The sequence below is a fragment of the Phocoena phocoena genome, chromosome 1 (assembly GCF_963924675.1).
Source record: "Phocoena phocoena chromosome 1, mPhoPho1.1, whole genome shotgun sequence".
NCBI lineage: Eukaryota > Metazoa > Chordata > Mammalia > Artiodactyla > Phocoenidae > Phocoena > Phocoena phocoena.
This window is the reverse complement of record NC_089219.1, coordinates 83,023,763-83,038,116: the sequence shown is the minus strand read 5'-3', so window position 1 is coordinate 83,038,116 and position 14,354 is coordinate 83,023,763. Positions and strand designations below refer to the sequence as shown.

The 14,354-nt window shown below is 42.9% G+C and overlaps 1 pseudogene; it reads right to left on the bottom strand.

Moving 5' to 3' along the window:
• Positions 1–12,239: 12,239 nt before the first annotated feature.
• On the bottom strand, positions 12,240–13,521 carry LOC136132252 (poly(rC)-binding protein 1-like; annotated as a pseudogene).
• Between the last annotated feature and the right edge of the window lie 833 nt (positions 13,522–14,354).

Here is a 14,354-nt window from a genome sequence, read left to right as displayed (position 1 = left end):
ATCACAAACTATCCAAATTCACTGATCTCCCTGTGTGCACCATCTGGTATAGATTTAGACATTCTTTGTGCCTCTGTGGCTTCCCATCATTGCGTGAGCTTCTGTGAGAATTATTACCACAGGAGTGCCAGTCACAGCAAGATTCTGCAATGCTGTGGTGGAAATGAATGGACTAGTCTTGATGTTCCATGTCAAGTCAGCTTCATATGGTTTGAAGACAATACCCAACTGGCAATGCATGTAAACATTATCCACTGTCAGCTGGGTATTATTTGCATCTAGGTTTTCCGTCTGTTTGCCCAGCTTATTTGAATGCCTGTCTCATAGGTATAATTAAGACAGGATACAAAGAGGCAAGAACAGGTGAGAGTGGCTCTTTGGTTGGTGATGAGACCCAACATGTCTTTGTAACTGTTTGAAGATGCTGAGGCCATTTCCACAGTGCCGACGTGTGCATTTCTGCAATGATGTTAGGAGGCAGTGCTTTACAGGACATCTACTTGTTCACATAGAAACACACCAAATATCAGAAAAAAATACTTTCAAACCAAATTATTTCAAAAGACTTATGGACAAGAACGGCAAATGGGCTTCCTTGCCAAGCAGCCTCCCCTCTGTGACCCGCAGATGGGCTTCCTAGTTCACACAGTTTCTAGAGCAGTGCTGCTCAATGCATGTTACACTGTGGGTGCACTCCAGAGTCCAGGATACAGGCAGGTGTCAATGAAAATAATCAATAAACAAGATTGTAAACAATAATAAGAATAGGAAAGAGTTTTATTTGAGCCAAACTGAGGACTATAGCCTGGAAGCCAGCTTCCCAGATTACTCTGAGAAACTGCTCTGGAGAAGCAGTGTTTCTCAGCACTGTTTTATATCTTGTCAGAACAAAGAACAGTAAACAAGTCAGGGATACATTTCTTAAAAAAAAAAAAAAAAAAGGACAGACCAGCACATACACGTACAGCATATACAGTATTGCCTTGGAGCCTGGGAAGAGATTCTTATCATCAAAAGAGTACCAACATTGGTGTCCTAGGAAGAGGGGCATTTCATTTTCAACGTGGACATTCTTTACTTCTGGTCAATGTGCCCTTTTCTTTAATAATTAAATGTATGCTTGATAGGCCACAAACAGGCTGTTTTATTTAGCATAAAATTTAACTCAGGTATAAGCCAGAATGAGTTCCCCATACTTCGATATGCGAAAACTTCTTTCATCAGCGGTAAGAAAGGAGGGAGGGAAGAGGAAGAGAAAAATGCTGAGATCCAATAACTGTTATTGAGAAAGGGACATGGGAGAAATTGAACCTGAAGTGGTGACATTTTTCCCTGGGCGAGGAGAGTCCTGTGCTTCTCCAGAGGTAGAGAGAGGGTAGGAGGCAACACAACCTTACATCCTGCACAGCTGCTGGCTTGCAGCTTTGCAAATAGTAGATTCTTGGCAAATAACTGCTGATAGCATTTACAAAACCACTTTGGTTGCCTCAGAGCTTAATCTGGTTTTGACTTTTTTTTTTTAAATCTACCAGTGACCAAAACCAAAAAAAATCACTTAAACTAGGGTTAGACTAGAGTTTGGGAGAGCCTAGGAGTGTACTATTGATCAACCTGATCACCCAGGTGCTTACATCACCCTGTTGTGTCCAGTTGGTTCTGTAAATTTATGTTAGCAACTACAATATCACAAGAAAGAAGACTAAGAAGGGAGGGGGATCAGCAGTCATTCGTGGTGGGGGGTAAGGGTTTGAGGCAAGCATCATGGACTCTGGGAAGAGTCAGGTATAGGTAAAATCTTGCCCTGCCTTGGGAGGAAAGCTCAGTTTAACTGTCTGTCTCTACTACACCCGAGCTCTCCAATGGCAAGGTCTGTCTTTTTCATCATTTTCCCCAGCTCCTGACTCACAGAAAACACTCAAAAAATACTTGCTGAACTGAACACTTTAAAAACTCAGAAAAAAGAAGAAAACAGAAAAGAAGTAGGTCCAAAAAATGATGCTTCCAGACAGCTGAAGGCAGTAGCGAAGGGCAGGCAAAACAACAGGGATGCTATGCTTTAAAAAATTTTAGTCACGGGGAATTCCCTGGCGGTCCAGTGGTTAGGACCCCGTGCTTCCACTGCTGGGGACCCAGTTCTGGGAACTAAGATCCCATAAGGTGCAAGGCGTGGGCAAAAAAAAACCCCACATTTAAAATTAAAATTAAAAACACTAGTAATGAAAGATAAGCAGGGAAAACTCGAGAAGGAGGAGGCATGCACACACTTTGGGTTTGAGTAATATTCAAGTTGGAAACTTGGCCCAAATCTCCTGAGAACATGTTAATCTATTGAAAAATCTCCCAATCTGATTTAATAAGAGAGATTTACAAAGAAGAGGGGGAGAAAATGGAGAGAGTTCAGAAAATACTCAGCAGATATTCCAGGAATATGACTTGCTGCCAGATTTTCTAAGCTTCCATACTTCCTTGTGGAACTCGAGATTTTAAAACAGCTGGGATCAAGAGAATCTCTTTTACTATGAGTGAACAGCTCATAGCTTCATTTGGTCCCACTACTATGGCTCTCCTAAAGAAAGAAGAAGAGGGAAGTGGGGCAGAAAACAGGTCAGCAAAGCTCTGGGCTTCGAAGAAAGGGTCTCTTGTGGCAGCCTAGGTATTTGCACGGGGACCAGTGAGGAGGAAGTTCTGCACCAGAGGCCTGAGGGGCTTATGGAAAATGGAAGAAGGTTTTCCCCTAGAGCATTACCTTTCTGAAACAGGCAGAAGCACTCAGCCCCCTGGACCCAGGCTATTTGGGGCTTGGTTTCCTCAGTGTGGTAATTCAGTGCCTCAGCAGGTCCTCTGGGATGAATGGTTCATGACTCCTGGTGTCCACAGGGCATAATTGCTGCCACATTTTGTCCAACGTGTTTGTCAAGTTGAAGAAAGCACAGGCACTGGATGTTTTCAGAGTCATAGACCTACAGGCTTGCAGAGCTAGAAAATAGCTCCCTGTTCAAAAACTAAGCCCTTATATAATTGTTTGGTTTACACTGTTTTCATGGAAAAGGAAACCAAGTCCCAGAAGGATTAAATTACATGGCTGGCCATCCAGCCTTCCCTTCAGGCCCCACTCTGGTCCTCCTCCAGTTACTTCACTCCCATGTCTGAGGAGATATGCCCACCAGACCCAGAAATCCCTGCCCAGCTGGTGTAAAGTCTGCTTCTAGGGCCTGGTGGGCCTCTTTCCTGGGTCACAGGTGGTCCTTGATCACACAGGGTCAAGTCTACACATGACACACGAGGCCCTTTGGGAAAGCAGGAAAACAATGAAAAGCAGGGTGAGTCATGGGGCAGCTGGCTCTGCACCACCACTGTCCAATGTGGGACTCCAGAGTTGAGCCTAGGTCATCATGGAGGTCATTATTTAGCAGTTTCTTAGCTTAATTTATTACTTTAAGAATTGAGACATATATGGATGAGAACTCCCAAAAGGTACTCTCAGAGCCTTTCCCAAAGCTCACCGTGACACACACTTGGCTTTCTGAGCAGCTGCCTGATATCAAGGCTCAGACATTTACGTCTCGTGAGTCAAGCTTTGGCCAAACCAGTCATCCTCTTGGTATTGTACATTAGTAACTTTAAGGGACCACAGCCTCTTGTAGCTGAATCCCATAGTCTTGGGTTGTGGTGAGTTTCAGGGGGCACATGTTATCTACAAAGCAGTGCACACATAGCACCTGGTCAACAGCATCCCAGGCAACACAGCTTTGCTGTGTTGCTATTCTCATTTTCTACCAGAGCTTGGCAATCTCTTTGCTCTTGAATGACACTGACTGCTGAGTCCATCCTCTCATGCCTACTAGGGAAGCAAAGGGGTAAGAGAGAAGGTGAGAGGACACTGAAGGCAGGGGAGGGGCAGAAAGCATCCAATTCTCCATGTTCTGGAACTAAAGCAATGCACAAGACACAGCCAATGTGTCTATGGTGTTAACATTCTTATGCAGGGGTCATCAAACTTTCTGAAGGGGCCAGATAGTACATATTTTTAACTTTGCAGGTCATACAGTCTCTGGTAGCAACTACTCAGCTTGGCTCTTTTAGCAGGGAAGAAGCTGTAGAAAATACCTAATGGAAGGGGCAAGGCTGGATTTGGTCCACAGACCATACTGTGCCCACCCCTGTTCTAGTGAGAAAGCAGAGGTTAGAAGACCAGCAAAAGCAGCTCCAGGTGCCTTTTAGGGACCCTGATACCACTTGTTTCCTTTCCTCTGTTTTATAATAGGGACTTCAAGTAACTCCAGTTTAGATGGGACAGCAGATGTTCAAAGATAAGTCCAAGGACAGAGAATGGAGATAATTTTCCAGCTCAGAAACTCTCATTTCAGATCTCCAGTCTTGACTGATGCCCCAGCATACAAGATAATCCTTAGTGATAACAACTGACAGCAGCCTAGTTTACAGGAAGGTGTAACTGAGCCTGAGTTTTTACCTGCCTTGTATCTGCCTCACTTCATGCAACAAGACGTCTTAAAGCACAACATCAGTTCCTACCTATAAACTAGTGGTGTTTGAGGGCCCAGCTCCAAACATCCATGTTGGTTTCCTCAGCTGACTCAGAAGCTCTTAGAAACATAATAGCATGGTCAATAGGGTTGATAAATTTTTAAATTTGGGCTTTTGGACAAAGGTGTCAGGGAAGAACCAGGAAGTCCCCATTTTTTTTTAGTCCCCCGCTTTGGAGAGGGCGTACCTTTTTTGGAGTACCCAGTGGTATTCACCACTATAAAGACATGAGCTTTGAGAACTACAGAATGCTAAGCAATTACACAACTTTACACTTTTTGTTATTTTAACTGTTGTCACTCTCTGAAATTCTGAACTGATTAGTTTCCTACTTCTATTACTACTTATGTATTTACTTATTTGAACACTCCCCCTAGAAGTAACTAGTTTCCATCTCTGCCACCACTCTCACTCCCATAAGGATCCCACCTCACAGTACTAGGGCTCTGATATACACACTTTCCTCTCCCTGCTCAGGCTCTAACTCTCCACACCAGTCCACCTTCCTGCATGGATGCCCTCCTCACCCCTTCTAGGCTCTTACACCCCACTCAGGGCCATCAAGGCTCCCCCTCAGCCCCATGTGGACATCTACCCTGCTCTACCCCAGCTAATAGCCTTATAAATGATTTGCTTAGGAAAGGAAGGAAATAGAAAAGGAATAGGGGGCTTCCCTGGTGGCGCAGTGGTTGAGAGTCCGCCTGCCGATGCAGGGGACGCAGGTTCGTGCCCCGGTCCGGGAAGATCCCACATGCCGCAGAGCGGCTGGGCCCGTGAGCCATGGCCGCTGAGCCTGCGCGTCTGGAGCCTGTGCTCCGCAACGGGAGAGGCCACAACAGTGAGAGGCCCGCGTACTGAAAAAAAAGAAAAAAGAAAAGGAATAGGAAGAGTAACCAAAGACTTTTTGAAAGACTTTTGAAAAGCCAAACCTGAAAATTTTAGGAAGAAAACATTAGCCACTGTCTTCATCACGTTGGGGTGAGAAAAGTTTTCTTGAACAATAATGTTTGTTGTTAACACTTAACTGAGCACCAAGGGTGTGCCAAGCACTGTTTGACACACTTGACATGTTTAATCATGTAATCCTTACAACTACCTAATAAGCAAGAACTGTGATTATCTCCATTTTACAGATGAACAAACAGAGGCCCAGAGAGATTAACTTCACCTAAATTGAACAGTAGTTGTGGGTCAGGGATTTAAACCCAGAGTCCTGCTCCACTGCCCATACTTCTTTAAAAAATTTTTAATAGATCGTTACTGGAGTATAATTGCTTCACAATACTGTGTTAGTTTCTGTTGTACAACAAAGTGAATCAGCCATATGCATACATATACCCCATATCCCCTCCCTCTTGAGCCTCCCTCCTACCCTCCTTATCCCACCCCTCTAGGTCATCAAAAAGCACAGAGCACCAAGCTGATCTCCCTGTGCTATGCTGCTGCTTCCCACTATCTATTTTACATTCAGTAGTGTATATATGTCGATGCTGCTCTCACTTTGCCCCAGCTTCCCCCCTTCCCCCCCACGTCCTCAAGTCTATTCTCTATGTCTATGTCCACTGCCCATATTCTTAATCACTATTCCATACAACCTCTCAGAAGACACACAACTGAGGAACCAAGATGGCGGAGTAGAACGACGTGCTCTCACTCCCTCTTGTGAGAACACCAGAATCACAACTAGCTGCTGGACAGTCATCGACAGGAAGACACTGGAACTCACCAAAAAAGATACCCCACATCCAAAGACAAAGGAGAAGCCACAATGAGACGGTAGGAGGGGCACAATCACAGTAAAATCAAATATCATAACTGCTGGGTGGGTGACTCACAGACTGCAGAACATTATACCACAGAAGTCCACCCAATGGAGTGAAGGTTCTCAGCCCCACATCAGGCTTCCCAACCTGGGGGTGCAGCGACTGGAGGAGGAATTCCTAGAGAATCAGACTTTGAAGGCTACTGAGATTTGATTGCAGGACTTCCACAGGACTGGGGGAAACAGAGACTCCACTCTTGGAGGGCACACACAAAGTAGTGTGTGCATCGGGACCCAGGGGAAGGAGTAGTGACCCCAGGGGAGACTGAACCAGACCTACCTGCTAGTGTTGGAAGGTCTCCTGCAGAGGAAGGGGGTGGCTGTGGCTCACCGTGGGGACAAGGGCACTGGCAGCAGAAGTTCTGGGAAGTACCCCTTGGTGTGAGCCCTCCCAGAGTCTGCCATTAGTCCCACCAAAGAGCCCAGGTAGGCTCCAGTTTTGGGTTGCCTCAGGCCAAACAACCAACAGGGAGGGAACCCAACCCCACCCATCAGCTGTCAAGAGGATTCAAGTTTTACTGAGCTCTGCCCACCATAGCAACAGCCAGCTCTACCCACCACCAGTCCCTCCCATCAGGAAACTTGCACAAGCCTCTTAGATAGCCTCATCCACCAGAGGGCAGACAGCAGAAGCAAGAAGAACTACAATCCTGCAGCCTGTGGAACAAAAAACACATTCACAGAAAGATAAGATGAAAAGGCAGAGGGCTATGTACCAGATGAAGGAATAAGATAAAACCCCAGAAAAAAAGCTAAATGAAGTGGAGATAGGCAACCTTCCAGAAAAAGCATTCAGAATAATGATAGTGAAGATGATAGAGGACCTCGAAGGAAAATGGTGGCAAAGATCGAGAAGTTGCAAGAAATGATTAACAAAGACTTAGAAGAATTAAAGAACAAACAAACAGAGATGAACAAAAAAAATAACTGAAATGAAAACGACACTAGAAGGAATCAATAGCAGAATAACTGAGGCAGAAGAACAGATAAGTGACCTGGAAGACAGAATGGTGGAATTCACTGCTGTGGAACAGAATAAAGAAAAAAGAATGAAAAGAAATGAAGACAGACTAAGAGACATCTGGGACAACATTAAACACAACAACATTCGCATTATAGGGGTCCCAGAAAGATAAGAGAGAGAGAAAACACCTGAGAAAATATTTGAAGAGATTATAGTCGAAAACTTCCCTAACATGGGAAAGGAAATAGCCATCCAAGTCCAGGAAGTGCAGCGAGTCCCATACAGGATAAACCCAAGGAGAAACACTCTGAGACACATAGTAATCAAATTGGGAAAAATTAAAGACAAAGAAAAATTATTGAAAGCAGCAAGGGAAAAATGACAAATAACATACAAGGGAACTCCCATAAGATTAACAGCTGATTTCTCAGCAGAAACTCTGCAAGCCAGAAGGGAATGGCATGATATACTTAAAGTGATGAAAGGGAAGAACCTACAACCAAGATTACGCGGCAAGGATCTCATTCAGATTCGATGGAGAAATCAAGCTTTACAGACAAGCAAAAGCTAAGAGAATTCAGCACCACCAAACCAGCTCTACAACAAATGCTAAAGGAACTTCTCTAAGGTGGAAACACAAGAGAAGAAAAGGACCTACAAAAACAAACCCAAAACAATTAAGAAAATGGTCATAGGAACATACATATCGATAATTACCTTAAACATGAATGGATTAAATGCTCCAACCAAAAGACATAGACTGGCTGAATGGATACAAAAACAAGACCCATCTATATGCTGTCTACAAGAGACCCACTTCAGACCTAGGGACACATACAGACTGAAAGTGATGGGATGGAAAAAGATATTCCATGCAAATGGAAATCAAAAGAAAGCTGCAGTAGCAATACTCATATCAGATAAGATAGACTTTAAAATAAAGAATGTCACAAGAGACAAGGAAGTACACTACATAATATCAAGGGATCAATCCAAGAAGAAGATATAACAATTATAAATATATATGCACCCAACATAGGAGCACCTCAATACACAAGGCAATTGCTAACAGCTATAAAAGAGGAAATCGACAGTGACACAATAATAGTAGGGACTTTAACGACTCACTTACACCAATGGACAGATCATCCAAAATGAAAATGAATAAGGAAACAGAAGCTTTAAATGACACGATAGACCAGGTAGATTTAATTGATATTTATAGGACATTCCACCCCAAAACAGCAGATTACACTTTCTTCTCAAGTGCGCACAGAACATTCTCCAGGATAGATCACATCTTGGGTCACAAATAAAGCCTCAGTAAATTTAAGAAAATTGAAATCATATCCAACATCTTTTCTGATCACAACGCTATGAGATTAGAAATGAATTACAGGGGGAAAAAAGTAAAAAACACAAACACATGGAGGCTAAACAATATGTTACTAAATAACCAAGAGATCACTGAAGAAATCAAAGAGGAAATCAAAAAATCCCTAGAGACAAATGACAATGAAAACACGGCGATCCGAAACCTATGGGATGCAGCAAAAGCAGTTCTAAGAGGGAAGTTTATAGCTATACAAGGCTACCTCAAGAAACAGGAAAAATCTCAAATAAACAATCTAACCTTACACTTAAAGGAACTAGAGAAAGAAGAACGAACAAAACCCAAAGTTAGCAGAAGGAAAGAAATCATAAATATCAGAGCAGAAATAAATGAAATAGAAACAAAGAAAACAATAGCAAAGATCAATAAAACTAAAAGCTGGTTCTTTGAGAAGATAAAATTGATAAACCATTAGCCAGACTCATCAAGAAAAAGAGGGACAGGACTCAAATCAATAAAATTAGAAATGAAAAAGGAGGAGTTACAACAGACACCGCAGAAATACAAAGCATCCTAAGAGACTACTGCAAGCAACTCTATGACAATAAAATGGACAACCTGGAAGAAATGGACAAATTCTTAGAAAGGTATAACCTTCCAAGACTGAACCAGGAAGAAATAGAAAATATGAACAGACCAATCACAAGTAATGAAATTGAAACGGTGATGAAAAATCTTCCAACAAAGAAAAGTCCAGGACCAGATGGCTTCACGGGTGAGTTCTATCAAACATTTAGAGAAGAGCTAACACCTATCCTTCTCAAACTCTTCCAAAAAATTGAGGAAGAAGGAACACTCTCAAACTCATTCTATGAGGCCACCATCACCCTGGTACCAAGACCAGACAAAGATACTACAAAAAAAGAAAATTACAGACCAATATCACTGATGAATATAGATGCAAAAATCCTCAACAAAATACTAGCAAACAGAATCCAACAACACATTAAAAGGATCATGAACCATGATCAAGTGGGATTTATCCCAGGGATGCAAGGATTCTTCAATATACGCAAATCAATCAGTGTGATACACCACATTAACAGATTGAAGAACAAAAACCATGTGATCGTCTCAACAGATGCAGAAAAGGCTTTTGACAAAATTCAACACCCATTTATGATAAAAACTCTCCAGAAAGTGGGCAGAGAGGGAACCTACCTCAACATAATAAAGGCCATGTACGACAAACCCACAGCAAACATCATTCTCAATGGTGAAAAACTGAAAGCATTTCCTCTAAGATCAGGAACAAGACAAGGATGTCCACTCTCACCACTATTATTCAACATAGTTTTGGAAGTCCTAGCCACGGCAATCAGAGAAGAAAAAGAAATAAAAGGAATTCAAATAGGAAAAGAAGAAGTAAAACTGTCACTGTTTGCAGATGACATGTTACTCTACATAGACTATCCTAAAGATGCCACCAGAAAACTACTAGAGCTGATCAATGAATTTGGTAAAGTTGCAGGAACCTAGAAAAATGGTACAGGTGAACCAGTTTGCAGGGCAGAAGTTGAGACACAGACGTAGAGAACAAACATATGGACACCAAGGGGGGAAAGTAGCGGGGGGTGGGGGTGGTGATGTGATGAATTGGGCGATTGGGATTGACATGTATACACTGATGTGTATAAAACTGATGACTAGGGCTTCCCTGGTGGCGCAGTGGTTGAGAGTCCGCCTGCCGATGCAGGGGACATGGGTTCGTGCCCCAGTCCGGGAAGATCCCACATGCCGTGGAGCGACTAGGCCCATGAGCCATGGCCGCTGAGCCTGTGCGTCCCACAACGGGAGAGGCCACAACAGTGAGAGGCCCGCGTACCACAAAAACAAAACAAAAAAAACCCAAACTGATGACTAATAAGAACCTGCTGTATAAAAATGTAAATTAAATTTAAAAAAAAAGACACACAACAAGACAAACACATATGTGCACGTGCACACACACACACACACACCACAGGGGAAAGAATAATTAACTTGAATACATTAAAATGAAAAACTTCGATAAAACAAAACACACTCTAAAAAATAAAGACAGACCCTAAAGAGAGAGAAATTATTTTTCAATACACATAAGGAACAGAAGGTTAGTATCCAGATATAAAGAACTCCTATGATGCAGTAAGATAAGACAAACAACCCAAAAGAAAAGTGAGCAAAGAATATGATAGGCACATAACAGAAGAGGAACTCAAACAGTCACTAAACATATGAAAAGATGCTTAACCTCACTAATAGTCAAGGAAATGAAAATCCAAATAAAAAGTCATTTCACAGCAGCAAAAACACAGCAACACATGGGTGTTTCTGCCCCAGGAAGCCCATTAGTGACGCAACACCCAAGGTTTTTATTTTGTCACATAAGCACTTTCCAACTAGCAGGTTCCAAAATTCCAGACTCCCAGAGGGAAAGCAGGTGCTCTGCATAAACAACAGTGTTGCACAGTTGAGGCACAGGTAACCACCCTTATCTGTTAAAGAACAGTGAGAACACTCCAGAAATCTGAGTTCGCAGGCACCAGCCAAGGGCCAACCTAGCAGGCAGGTCCTTCTAGAATGCAGCAGCTTCAGGTCTGCTATGGCAACCCTTTTCTGCAGAGTGTACATGGATATGATCATTTTGAACAGCAATTTGGAAACATCTAATGAAGTTGAAGACATGCATGTCCACTGGCCCAACAGTCTCCTCTTAGGTCTATTCTGTATTAGTGCATGTGGAGACACGGTCAGGTGTACTCTTTGTAGCCTTGTTTCTAATAGCAGAATATCAAAAATCAATCTGAATATTAATCAACCAAAGAATTGATAAATGAATTATGTCCAATTCATGCTATTGATGTCATGAAGCAGTGGAAAGGAACTAATTAAAAGTATGTATTTCAAAATTGATAAATCTCAAAACTTAATGGTTAGAAAAAATATCTAATGGCAGCAGGATAGAAAAAGCAAGGCCTTCCTGGCTACTCAGTCTAAAATTTCAACTGCCCATCCCCATCCTGACATCATACCCCGCTCTCTGCTTTTTCTTATATCCTTAGCAGTTATCACTATCAAACATACCATGTTTTTACTTTCTCTTCTTGCTTATTGTCTCTCTGCTACTCTAGAATACTAACTCCATGAGGGCAGGAATTTTTGTTTAGTCTCTTACTTTTTCTGGTTGTTACTAACCAAACCGTTTTCTATTTTTAATTCTTGACATTACAGAACTAAACTGAATTTAACATTCTGCTCTTAAATTTCTTATCAACAAACATAAATAAAATCCATGAGCCAAAAAACCCAAAACAAAACTAAAAATAGAGAAAAGCTGATAAAATAAGCTAAATATGAATCCCAGCATTAACAACTGAACAGAGAATGTGATTTTTAAATTCCAGGGGAAGATAAAGTTGTGTAGAAACTGAACACTTAGAAATAATTTAAAACCTGGAAATCACTGACCAGAAATTGCACAGCTGGATTATGAGAATACAGCATAAAGGGGTTATGAGTGAACCTACACCATTCTAGCTGCCCCTCATGCCCTTCTCAGAGGATAGCCTGGCATTGATTAGATTCCGGGCCAGACTAATACTGGCAACAGAACCAGTGACAGTAATCTACCTTCCAGGAGAGCCTTCCACTGGGTTGGCAGTTCTGATCTAGGCCCTAGACATCTGGCAGATAGCATTAATGTTGGTGCCTTGGTACCTGACTATGCAACCAATTAAGCTATTTGAAATGGTGAGTTCATGGGTAGTTTGACTAAATGCATCCAAACTTGCCCAACAGCCTTGATCTCTGGAAGGCTGGAGTCAATTCTGGCAAATCCAGTCTCACCGTGCATCACGGCAAAGTGAGAATGTTGTCTTGCCACCTGGTTCAGCTTAGCCAGATGGAGTGGAGAAATGGTGTGTTGTCCTTGAATTGAGCAGGCCTCTAGAGGTGGTCCTTCCAGGTCATCGCTGGTGTGCGGTAGCCTGCAGCATCTCTGCACCAAGCTTGGCCACCCTCACAGATGACTAGAGATCTATCTGGCATGGGCTGGTACAAAATGGTCTTGACTCTCCATTCTGGGGACTGGGAGAGCATCTCCAGCATGCCTAGGCAGATCTGCTTGGTACACTCGGTGACAGACTGCAGCACACCAGCAATGGTGACGGCCCGCTCGGTGGACTTGGCCAGCATTTCCCCCACCCCCAGTGCCGAAAACAGTGCCTGGCCATAGTAGCTACTCAGTAAGTATTTGTTGAATTAATGAATGAATATGCTGCCATTTTTATAAAATTTAAAACATGTGAAAGTACTAAAAATTATTTATGGATACATATAGAAGCAGTGAAAAATGCTATGCTTGAGGATGATGGACACCAAATTCGGGACATGATCGCTTCTAGGTGGGAGGGAGGGGAATGAGATTCAGGAAGAGACACAAAGGAGGCTCAACTCTATGTGTAATTTTCAAATTTCTTAAAAATATCTGAAGCAAGCATGGTAACATATCAAGAGTTGACAAAACTAAGGGGTGGATACATAGATAGTTGTAAGATTACTCTCTCTATTTCTTGTAGGCTTGAAACAATTCATTTAAAGACTATCCTATCCAGAGCTAATATCTTACACCACCACCCGCTACCCCCTGACAACACCACCGCCATCAGAGGCCACCCCAGGAATATTCACAGCAGCGTGTAGAGGACTCTTCTGAATGATAACTACTCCACTTCTCTCACCCCTCTGCTGAATTGGAAGATGCCAGATGTTGAACCTTACTCACCTTTGCATCCCATCCCTCCTGTGACCTTTCATGATTGTCTGACTATAAAATGGATTTTCAGTTAATATTGAATAGGGTAGAATGAAAATGCTAATTTGGGAAATGGCAGGCAGAACTGGCTACATGATTTTGTGGGCCCAGTGAAAAATGAAAGCTTATTAAAAAATTATTTAGAATTTCAAATGGCAATAGCCGGGCATTAAACCAAGCACAAGCACACAGGCCTCCCACCCATGAATCCAGCCCTGAGGGCAGGCTTTGAACACAGAACTCGTAAAGTATCTTAATGATTTAAAAGAATAGGCTATGGGGAGGCTGCTAGCTATGCACTACATCCATTCACTTCTTCTTCCACAATAACAGAGCAGTGACTTGGTGCCAAGTTGCCTAGGTAGAGACAGCATTACTCAAGCCTTGTGGCACATGTGGCCTGGTCACTAAGCTCTCTTTAGCAGAATGGAGTGGAAGTGACAGGTGTGACATCGGACCAGGTGGGCCCCTCCATGCTCTTTCCCCAACTCTGCTGACTGGAACTTGGTTTTATGGTAATCATGGAAACAAGCTTAAGGATTCAGGATGGCAGAGCTGCAAGATGGAAAGACTCTGGGCCCTGAGTGTGTGTGTGGAGCAGAGCTGTCTAGCAGTGCAGCCCACTGCCCCTACCATTAGGTGCCTCAGATTAGTCTGTATCTTGGTTACATTACAGCAGCCTAGCTTGGTTGACTCAGGTGGTGTGATACAAATATCATTTTGATTCACCCAACAGCTAAAAATAGGCTGTTCTAGACAAATCCAATGCTGTAGCGGTCCCCTAGGCCCTGTGCACTGGCAGCAACAGGCCTTGGCCCAGCCCCAAGGAAAGAGC